Below are 12,039 nucleotides of genomic sequence, written 5' to 3' on the forward strand. Positions count from 1 at the left end.
GCTACAGTCCATGAGGTCACAAAGACTCAGACATGGCTGAGCAAGTAAGTAAATTTCAGTTACTTGCAGATCAAGTGAATCCTTTTGGAACCTCCTTTTTAAGCTTTATTTGGTAGAGTGACATCGCCCCTTGGATTTAGAAAGGATACATATGGAGACCTTGCTGAATGCATGAGGTAAGTGGTAGTCTTTCCACTCACACCGGTTGGGACTAGGATGTTTCTCCACTCTGTGTGAGCACTGAGCTTTATTCATCTTACAGTGCCTTAGTAGTGGTTACTTCATTGCCTCATGAGATTCCTACTTGCATGCGCAAGTTAGCATTCCATAAAAACTCAGGGCTTTCCTTTTACAGAATTGTTTGTCTCTCTATCTGCAGATTTCTCTTCTTGTTAGTACCATGCTCCACAGCTTCTAGTCATGTCAGCCTGACTCCCAACTTTTCCCTCAAATCATTGAGACTGCTATGATCTTTTTGGGGTTCCCCATCTTGTTCTTCATTCTGGAAAGTGCTTTGCACTTGAAGGCCACAGCAATCATAGCGCTTATTTCTTTTCTCTTGCTGATCACTCTCCAACACTGTCTCAAAACAACTGACTCATCCCCCTTCTCCCCAGATTTCTAGTGTAAAGTGTGAGGGCAAGTTCAGAGTCAGTTATTCTTTAGTGAGCAAAAGCAGAAGTCCTCAACATGATTTTTTAATATATAAGAGTTTCTAGCTTCAGGATCATTCCCAGTCAGGATTTTGATACTGTTTTTTTCATTTTCTTGTATCTAGTGTTGTTGATGTCAGTGGGAACTTTGTTTCTTTCTTATCGTTGTTTACACAGTATTGTGTAATTTTAAATTATTCTTTTCAATATTTTAACATTAACTCTCTGACAATAGTATTTTTTAAATGATTATTATTTCTGTTGTAATTATTGCCTTTTTGTTTTCTGATATATTTAACTCTCTCTCATATACCTCTCTTTCTTTCCAATGAGACTTCAACTGAAATATGGCCCAAGAGAGGTGTGACTGGGAGACTGAATGGGAGAGACAATGAATCAGTCAGTGAGTTCACCTCCTAGTCACTGTTTCAGATATTATCCCAGACAGTAATGGCATCTCCTCTTTGACTCCATTTCTTGAAAAAGAGCTTCTACTTCTGGGTTCTTTGCTCCTGTTCATCACTGTATTTTCCTCACTCTATCTTGAAATGAGCTGTGGTACTAATGTTTTTCAACCACATCAATCAAAGATACATTTAAATCGTCTTGTCAGATTTTCTGATTTACATAGACTGTGTAATTAGAATATCAGACTGATTTTATATTAATATGCAAAAATAATTGATGACTTTTAAAAATATTTTTTCTTAATTCTTGTCTATATTTTGAACTGGATAAAGCCAAATAGTATTTATAAAACAAATTTTCACAGCTCTTCAGAGAGTTGATTCCCCACAATGTTAAAAATAAGTTATTCTGTCATTTATCAATCAGTTATTTTTTCTGAGATAATTCATTCTTTTCACTGACTACCAGTGATTCTTTGCAATTTTACTAAAAAAAAATCGATAACACATTTAAAATAAAATTCAATAGATTCTTAATATTTGCTCTACTATTTAAGGCAATTTTAAGTAATATGAAAAGCTTTTCTTAGTAATTATTAGGCGTCTAGAAAACTGAACCTGGTTAACACTGGAAACCTATTACAATCTTATTTATATAGTTATTCCAGGAAGTCTATTAAAGTTTATGGACATTATAGACTCATATTCTAAGACAAGTATAATGCATAGTACAGAGCAACAAAAGGCATCACTTAACTTTTTACCATCTGGAATAGATAATTATTAATGTGATACTTGCATGCAGCTCTTTCAAAAATAAAATAAATATAATATTACATATAAAGTTTGGGCTCCTTTGACCTCTTTACAAATTGTCATTTCTCTCATGTCCAGAGTTAACCACTGTAATGAAGATGGTGGTACTTCTTCAAGGGCACATTCTATACTTTGATAAACACATGCACTACACATGAATGCTATAAAAAATGTTCCATGTTTAGTTTTTAAAAATCACTTTGGAGTAGATACATGATTCAGCAATTGTTTTTCATTTAAATGTATGCTTTGATAATATAAATACTTATACAGTAAATATAATTTGATTCTTTAGTTTATAGTATATTTTATGAATCATTTATTTATGTTCATATCAATGAGTAGGTATAATGGAGCTAGCCCCTAAAAGACCTTAAAAGCCCATTATGTGTATGTCTTCTCAAATCTTATGTAGTGACATTACATTGGTGGATCAAAATTGATCATGGGGGTAGTATTTACATCATGAAGATTGGCAAATGTTCCAAACCAAGATTTTCTTGTAGCTCAGATGGTAAAGAATCTGTCTGCAATGTGGAAGGTCCAGGTTTGATCCTGGGGTTGGAAAGTTCCCCTGGAGAATGGAATGGCAACTCAATCCAGTATTCTTGCCTGGAGAATCCCAGTGGACACAGGAGCCTAGTAGGCTACAATCCATGGGATCACAAAGACTCAGACATAACTGAGTGACTAACACTTTCACTTTCAATATCTAGTTTGGCTCAGAGGGTAAAGAATCCACCTGTCATGAAGGAGATGTGGATTTGATCCCTAGGTTTAGAAGGTCCCCTGGAATAGGGCATGTCTATCCACTCCAGTATACTATCCTGGAGAAATCCCATGAACAGAAGAGCCAGTCGGGCTATAGTCCATGAGGTCGCAAAGAGTGGGTCATGACTGAACGACCAAGCACATAGCACAAACATCAACCAGCACACCACTCGGTGCACATACAGTTATAATACTGGTTATTTTAAAAAATCCTGAAATAAATATCTTGATAAAGTACCTTTGTCCACATATACAATTCTTATTAGGAAATACACTTGAAAATAAGCACTGGGTTGCTATATTACCATGTTAATTAAATAATAATCAAAGTCTTAAAGGCTATTTGCAAGAAACATGGTTAACTTGCTCTACAAAGTAGGTATAATAATTTGCACACCCACCAGCAAAGTGGAAAAGCTCTTAGTCTTTCTACCTCCAGGCCATCATTAAAGATTGTCAGAGTATTATTATTATATGATTTTACTTGATTTACTTGATAATTTTATGATTACAACTTTGGTTGAAAATTATTTTATTCCATAGATTTTTAAATCTCAGTTCAGTTCAGTTCAGTCACTTAGTCCTGTTCGACTCTTTGCGACCCCATGAATCGCAGCACGCCAGGCCTCTCTGTCTATCACCAACTCCCGGAGTTCACCCAAACTCATGTCCATTGAGTCGGTGATGCCATCCAGCCATCTCATCCTCTGTCATCCCCTTCTCCTCCTGCCCCCAATCCCTCCCACCATCAGAGGCTTTTCCAATGAGTCAACTCTTTACATGAGGAGGCCAAAGTACTGGAGTTTCAGCTTTAGCATCATTCCTTCCAAAGAACACCCAGGACTGGTCTCCTATAGAATGGACTGGTTGGATCTCCTTGCAGTCCAAGGGACTCTCAAGAGTCATCTCTAACACCACAGTTCAAAAGCATCAGTTCTTCGGTGCTCAGCTTTCTTCACAGTCCAACTCTTACATCCATACACAACTACTGGAAAAACCATAGCCTTGACTAGACGGATCTTTGTTGGCAAAGTAATGTCTCTGCTTTTTAATATGCTATCTAGGTTGGTCATAACTTTCCTGCCAGGGAGTAAGCGTCTTTTAATTTCATAGCTGCAATCACCATCTGCAGTGATTTTGCAGCCCCCCAAAATAAAATTTGAGACGGTTTCCACTGTTTCCCCGTCTATTTTCTAGCTCTATCATATGCCACCTTCCTACTCCATCCACTGAGATGTTTATCTTTACCTGCACCTATATAAGGGAGAAGGCAATGGCAACTGAACCCAGTACTCTTGACTGGAAAATCCCATGGACAGAGGGGCCTGGTAGGTCCATGGGGTCGCTACAAGTCGGTCACGACTGAGCGACTTCATTTTCACTTTTCACTTTCATGCACTGGAGAAGGAAATGGCAACCCACTCCAGCGTTCTTGCCTGGAGAACCCCAGGGACGGGGGAGCCTGGTGGGCTGCCGTCTATGGGGTCTCACAGAGTCGGACACGACTGAAGCGACTTAGCAGCAGCAGCAGCACCTGTATGAACTGCTTTGTCTATGTTTACTCAATAATTCTTTTTTTTTTAATTTTATAAAATAAAGGACATTTAATACCAGAAAAATAAGATAAACATAATTGTGTAACAACAGGCAATTTTATCCATTTTGTGGCATCTGTCTTTGGTTTTCTCATTTTCTCCGGAAGTGAAACTGGGTCATGGATCAGATTGAGAGTTCCCTATTCAGAGGAACTGCTCAGATCCAGTTCAGACTAATTTTAGGTCAGGAATTTTCAACTCTCCTTCTGCATTTGCCTCTGTGCCTCACGTTAGGTTCAGAGCTTCCCAAAGAGTCTTAACAATCAATGGAGTTTATAGACAATATGTGTTGTTCCACATTTTGGGGGGTAGGGTGGAATGTTATAAGAATTCAGCTAAGAGCAGTGAGATTTTCAAGTCCCAGGATTCTGAGTCATCATTCTGAACTCTGCTTGTCGTTTGCCATTTTCTTTTGAGAAATAGGATTTTGTGCCCCTGCCCCATGGTACTTTACATCTCAACAAAAAAGGAAAAGATGTATTCTTTCTGGAGAGAGTAGGTTGTTGGCGACCTATCTCAGTTCACTGGCTTGCTGAACAGTGATTAACATTTAAAATGTATGCAAACTCGACTCCTAATTATTTTTTTTTCCTTATTTAAAGTTTTATAGTTTATTTGTTAATCCAATTCTAATTCTTTTTTTTTTTTTTTAAAGAAAATCCATCCTGAACCCTCCTCCCTCCTCCCTCCTCCCTCCTCCCTCCCCATACCATCCCTCTGGGTCGTCCCAGTGCACCAATAATTCTAATATCTATGAATACAACAGCCTTTCATTCACTGCTTACTTTTCACTTTTAAAACTGCAGTGGTATCTATGGTTTGGATATAGTTTTAATTAAAATTTATTAATATTAAACTCAAATTACTAATTAATTTTGATAAAATTTATTACTATGGTAAAATGAATCTTTCCATCTTGGATAAGGAGATTCTTCTCTATTTAGAGCTTCTGTCAGTGCTATATATAATTTTTAAATTTGTATTTATATTACTCTAGCACATTTTTGATATATTACTGTACATTATAAACTTTGTTGATATGAATGAATTTGTTGTTCTATTTTTTGTTGCCAGAACAATGTTGAATTTTTAATATTTTTACAAGAATCTATCTGAACTCTTTTATCTTTCACCTTAGATTACTATTGCAGATTCTCTTGATTTTCTGTATAGTAATAAATAGGGCATATACTGATATAACATCAGAATTAACTCTTCAATCCAATTCCTTTCAATACTAGTTTTGCTTTGTATTCTTTTTTGGTCTACTGCTAGGTTTAAGGTCACTGTCATAATTTTCAGTGTTGAGCTCCATAGAATAGATCAAAATTTTTTGAATGTGACAATGATTGAATGATTCATCATTGAGTTTGATGCTTGATAAAGTTTATTTGGTAAATAAATTTGTACTCAGTTTTGTAAATGTTAAAATTAAAATTATTCAAAATATTCATGTATTTATTATGATAGTTATGATTTTTATCCTTTAACTTTATCTTTTTCTCTTTTTTTTTAATTTTGTTTTATTTTTAAACTTTACATAATTGTATTAGTTTTGCCAAATATCAAAATGAATCCATCACAGGTATACATGTGTTCCCCATCCTGAACCCTCCTCCCTCCTCCCTCCCCATACCATCCCTCTGGGTCATCCCAGTGCACTAGCCCCAAGCATCCATACACATCAGTGTGTTTATCTTTTCAGGCCTGTGATGAAGCCTAGAATACACTATACAATAAGACTGTCTGGATGCTTTGATCTGAGGCCAACATTAAAGTGAGTTCTTAGTTTTTTTTAATCTTTAGGGTCGACTTTAAAAGAATGTTGACTAGTAAGAAATGTGATGCCTATCAAAAACACATATTAAAACTTTATGATTCATGACCTAATGTGGCTTAACCAGAGTTCATGGAAGAAGTAAACTGATGTGTTGTTCTCAAGAAGCTCCCAAGCATATATATATATATGTTACCATACACATATATGTGTATATGTATATATATACATATGAACATACACACATAATGTAAAAATTACCTTTTTTAAAAAAATTTACTATTCACTCAAATTTTCTTAATTGTTGTCCCTGTGTTATTCTTAAAATGCTACCTATCAGAGAGCCATTTTCAAGAGAAGATTTGAGGCTTTTTATTATACTTTTTTTTTCTCTCTTTTTAACATCACAGATAATGACTGATACAACAGAGAACAGTCTGCTTTTCACTCTTCTTGTTTTATTTTACTTTAATAGCAGTTTGCTTTATGCTGATTTTAAGTTAAAAAAAAAAACAACTATAAACCCACTTTTCTATTTTATTCCCCCCTTCCACAATATTTGATAATGGCATATTAATATTCTATCAGTTGTTTCATATTTAATTTTGTAGCTAGGTTAGATTGCTTTCTGGTTTCATTACAAAATTACACTAATCTCATAGAAAGCAGGTTGTCCTAACCTGTTTTTCTACTCTGTCTTTTCAGAAAGAGTATTTAGAAAATATGCTCCTTGATAATTTAGCAAAATCTCCCTGTAATATTGATACTACTTTCGTGGAATGATTTTTATTACCAAATAACATTCCTTAGGGGATATTGTATTTTTTGATATTGTTTTCCTTTGAGTAGTTTAATTAACTTATTTTCCCCAGATAATTTCCATTTTCACCTTAGAATTTATTTGAATAAATTTATTGGTAATGTAACCATAATTTTCCCATTTTTTTTTCGTCTCTAGTGTATTAGTATTTTATATTGTTTTAGGCTTCCCAGGTGGCTCTATGGTAAAGTACCTGCCCACCAATGCAAGAGACACAGGGAACTCGGATTTGATAGCTGATTTGGAAAGATCCCCTGGAGAAGGGCATGGCAACCCACTCCAGTATTCTTGACTGGAGAATCCCATGGACAGAGGAGTCAGGCAGGCTACAGCCAGGGGGATGCAAAAGGTCAGACATGACTGAAGCAACTTAGCATGCACAAAGTCTTCTTACATGAAAATGTTTGTCTTACCCTTCCAAAAATTTTTAACTTACCTAGATTATTTGCATGTTCTTTAACAAAATTCTTTAACTTATACATTATTTTATTAGCTCTTTTACTTTTTTGTTATTGATTTTTTTTTTAGAAAAATTCAGATTGCTTCCTAATTCTGATTATAAATATCCCATATGTTTTGTTATATACTTCTTTTGTTAGCTTTCTTTTTCTTCACAGAAACAGAGCAGTAGTAGTAATACTAGTCATAGTAGAGAGGATTTCCTATCATCAATGCCATTTGGCAAGTTATATACATGTATACATTATATAAATTGGGAATTTATATAAATTATAAATTGGGAAAGTAGTACATCAAGGCTGTATATTGTCACCTTGCTTTTTTAACTTACGTGCAGAGTACATCATGCAAAAAGCCAGGTTGGATGAAGCATAAGCTGGAATCAAGATTGCAGGGAGGAAGATCAACAACCTTAGATAGGCAGATGACACCATCTTTATAGCAGAAAGCAAAGAGAAACTAAAGAACCCCTTGATGAAGGTGAAAGGGGAGAGTGAAAAAGCAGGCTTAAAACTCAACACTTGAAAACTAAAAGCATGGCATTTGATCCCATCATTTCATGGCAAATAGATGGGGGAAGAATGTGTGAAACAGTGAAAGACTTTACTTTCTTGGGCTCCAAAATCACTGTGGACAGTGACTGAAGACATGAACTTAAAAGATACTTGCTCCTTGGAAGAAAACCTATGACAAAACTAGACATTATTAAAAAGCAAAGATATTATTCTGCCAACAAAGGTCCTTACAGTCAAAGCTATGGTTTTTCCAGTAGTCATGTACAGATATGACATCTGGACCATAAAGAAGGCTGAGCACTGAAGAACTGATGCTTTCAAACTGAGGTGTTGGAGAAGACTCTTGAGAGTCCCTTGGACTTCAAGGAGATCAAACCAGTCCATCCTAAAGGAAATCAGTCCTGAATATTCATTGGAAGGACTGATGCTGAAGCTGAAGCTCCAATACTTTGGCCACCTGAGGCAAAGAGCTGACTCATTTGTAAGGTCACAGACACTAGGAAAGATTGAAGGCAGGAAGAGAAGAAGATGACAGAGGAGATATGGTTGGATGGCATCACTGACTCAAAGAACATGAGTTTGAGCAAGCTCCAGGAGATGGCAATGGACAGGGAAGCCCGACATGCTGCAGTCTATGGGGTTGCAAAGAGTCAGACAAAACTGAGTGAACAACAATATGGGTATAAGGGTTTACCTGGTGGCTCAAGAAGGTAAAGAATCCACTTGTAGTGCAGGAGACCAGGGTTCAATTCCTAGATCAGAAAGATCCCCTGAAGAACAGAATGGCTACCCACTCCAGTTCTTTTTTTCTTTTTTTTCTTGCCTGAAGAATTTCATAGATAGAGGAGCCTTGTGGGCTACAGTCTATGAGATTGCAGAGAGCTGGACATGACTGAGTGACTAACACTTTGACTTCACTTCACATGCAGGTATAAAACAAGGCCCCACTTAAAGGGACTACCTGGTTGCAAGCATTCTATAAACTATGTGAATGAAAAGCCATGAGGCCCCTCTGTTGCAGTGCAAGAGTTTTTCTCCAAGCCTCAGGGTTACAGCAATATGATGTGCTAGAAGCTTAGTTTCCAGCTTAATCTTTCCTAATTAGTATTCACAGCTGGGGAAGAATTCTCCACCACTGTGTTCACATGGCTGAATGAATTCTAGCCATGGTATGTCACCCACTTGAGCACTGATTTCCATGGAGCACAGAAGAAAGCCAATTCCTTTACTGGGATGAGTTGTCTCTTAAATATAATAAATATTTCATAATTATAGAGTGATTGCTGTTTAACTTATCAGTTCATAACAAGAGAATTATTTCACTTCCAAATGTTGATAACTGTATTTTTTATATATGCTATAGAAAAATAAAGTAGGATAAGTTGAGTTTGAAATGTCAGAGAATCTTCTGTTTTTCTTCATGCCCTCTGCTAATTAAAAGTGTTAGACATCCTAGTTCCACCTTTTTGTTCGATTATCTTCAAAATCTTGACATATATAGCTGGAGATAGAATATAGAACGGAGAAGGCAATGGCACCTCACTCTAGTACTCTTGCCTGGAAAAACCCCATGGATGGAGGAGTCTGGTAGGCTGCAGTCCATGGGGTTGCTAAGAGTCAGACATGACTGAGTGACTTCACTTTCACTTTTCACTTTCATGCATTGGAGAAGGAAATGGTAACACACTCCAGTGTTCTTGCCTGGAGAATCCCAGGGATGGGGGAGCCTGGTGGGCTGCCGTCTATGGGGTTGCACAGAGTCAGACATGACTGAAGTGACTTAGCAGTAGCAGTGCAGAATATAGAAAGATTCTGAAGCAACAGTTAGAACTGGACATGGAACAAAAGACTGCTTCCAAATAGGAAAGGAAGTACGTCAAGGCTGTATGTTGTCACCCTGCTTATTTAACTTATATGCAGAGTACATCATGAAAAATGCTGGGCTGGAAGAAGCACAAGCTGGAATCAAGATTGCCAGGAGAAATATCAATAACCTCAGATATGCAGATGACACCACCCTTATGGCAGAAAGTAAAGAGGCACTAAAAAGCCTCTTGATGAAAGTGAAAGAGGAGAGTGAAAAATTTGGCTTACAGCTCAACATCCAGAAAATGAAAATCATGGCATCTGGTCCCATCACTTCATGGGAAATAGATGGGGAAACAGTGGAAACAGTGTCAGACTTTATTTTTCTGGGCTCCAAAATCACTGCAGATGGTGACTGCAGCCGTGAAATTAAAAGACACTAACTCTTTGGAAGGAAAGTTATGACCAATCTAGATAGCATATTGAAAAGCAGAGACATTACATTGTCAACAAAGGTTCGTCTAGTCAAGGCTATGGTTTTTCCTGTGGTCACGTATGGATGTGAGAGTTGGACTGTGAAGAAAGCTTAGCGCTGAAGAATTGATGCTTTTGAACTGTGGTGTTGGAGAAGACTCTTGAGACTCCCTTGGAATGCAAGGAGATCCAACCAGTCCATTCTAAAGGAGACCAGTCCTGGGTGTTCTTTGGAAGGAATGATGCTAAAGCTGAAACTGCAGTACTTTGGCCAACTCATGCGAAGAGTTGACTCACTGGAAAAAACTCTGATGGTGGGAGGGATTGGGGGCAGGAGGAGAAGGGGACGACAGAGGATGAGATGGCTGGATGGCATCACTGACTCAATGGACATGAGTTTGAGTGAACTCTGGGAGGCCTGGCGTGCTGTGATGTATGGGCTCGCAAAAGTTGGACATGACTGAGCAACTGAACTGAACTGAACTTACAGTTTACTGTGGTTGAATTATCACAGTTTTAGATTAATTTCACTCTGTCACTACCATTTTAATATTTACAAAATTAATTAATTTATTATTGGCTCTGCTGGGTCTTTGTTGCTGTTCACGAGCTTTCTCTAGTTGCAGAGAGCAGGAGCTACTCTCTAGTTGCTGTGAGTGGGCTTCTCACTGGGATTAAACAATTCTCCTGTTGTGGAGCACATGGGAACATGGGCACATGGGCACATGGGCACATGGGTTTCAGTAGTTGTAGCACATGGGCTCAGTAGTTGCGGCTCTCAGGCTCCTTAGCACAGGCTCAACATTTTTGTCACTCAGGGTGGGCTTGGTTGCTCCTCAGCATGCAGGATCTTCCCAGATCAGGGATCAAACCCATGCCTCCGGAAATACAGGTGGACTCTTTACCACTGAGCCACCAGAGAAGACCTATCACTATCATTTTAAAGAGGAGCTAATTTTTTGTGCCTAAGACATCATTCAGTTGAATTCAGTTCAGTTGCTCAGTCATGTCCAACTCTTTGCGAGCCTATGCATCGCAGAACGCCAGGCCTCCCTGTCCATCACCAACTCCCGGAGTTCACTCAAACTCACGTCCATCGAGTCTGTGATGCCATCCAGACATCTCATCCTCTGTTGTCCCCTTCTCCTCCTGCCCCAAATCCCTCCCACCATCAGGGTCTTTTCCAATGAGTCAACTCTTCACATGAGGTGGCCAAAATACTGGAGTTTCAGCTTTAACATCATTCCTTCCAAATAACACCCAGGACTGATCTCCTTTAGAATGGACTAGTTGGATCTCCTTGTAGTCCAAGGCACTCTCAAGAGTCTTCTCCAACACCATAGTTCAAAAGCATCAATTCTTCCATGCTCAGCCTTCTGCACAGTCCAACTCTCACATCCATACATGACCACAGGAAAAACCATAGCCTTGACTAGACGGACCTTTGTTGGCAAAGTAGTGTCTCTGCTTTTGAATATGCTATCTAGGTTGGTCATAACTTTCCTTCCAAGGAGTAAGCGTCTTTTCATTTCATGGCTGCAATCACCATCTGCAGTGATTTTGGAGCCCCCCAAAATAAAGTCATTACTGAGATATAACTGTCAGTTAAATTCCATATGGTTAATGCAATTCACAGGGAGTAAAGAAAAATGAGTAATCCCTCTCAGGGAGGAGACATCTCATGAGAGAGAACACAAATGAAACTCAAGACAATTCTGTTTTTGGAGAGATAGACTTCATAAATGCCAGTTTTAGTCTTCAGAAAAGGAAGAATTGTTTCTCAATTTTTAAATTTAAATGGCTTTATTTATTTCTGGAGATATGATTAGTGCTATATGCTGCTAGCTGATTGAATTGATGTAATCAATTATACTGTAATAAATAAAAATGCTTAAATTGAATTACATATCAAAATGAGATCTGTGGTTAATTATTCTTGTCAATAA

Source organism: Bos indicus x Bos taurus, chromosome 1, assembly GCF_003369695.1.
Source record: "Bos indicus x Bos taurus breed Angus x Brahman F1 hybrid chromosome 1, Bos_hybrid_MaternalHap_v2.0, whole genome shotgun sequence".
Lineage (NCBI taxonomy): Eukaryota > Metazoa > Chordata > Mammalia > Artiodactyla > Bovidae > Bos > Bos indicus x Bos taurus.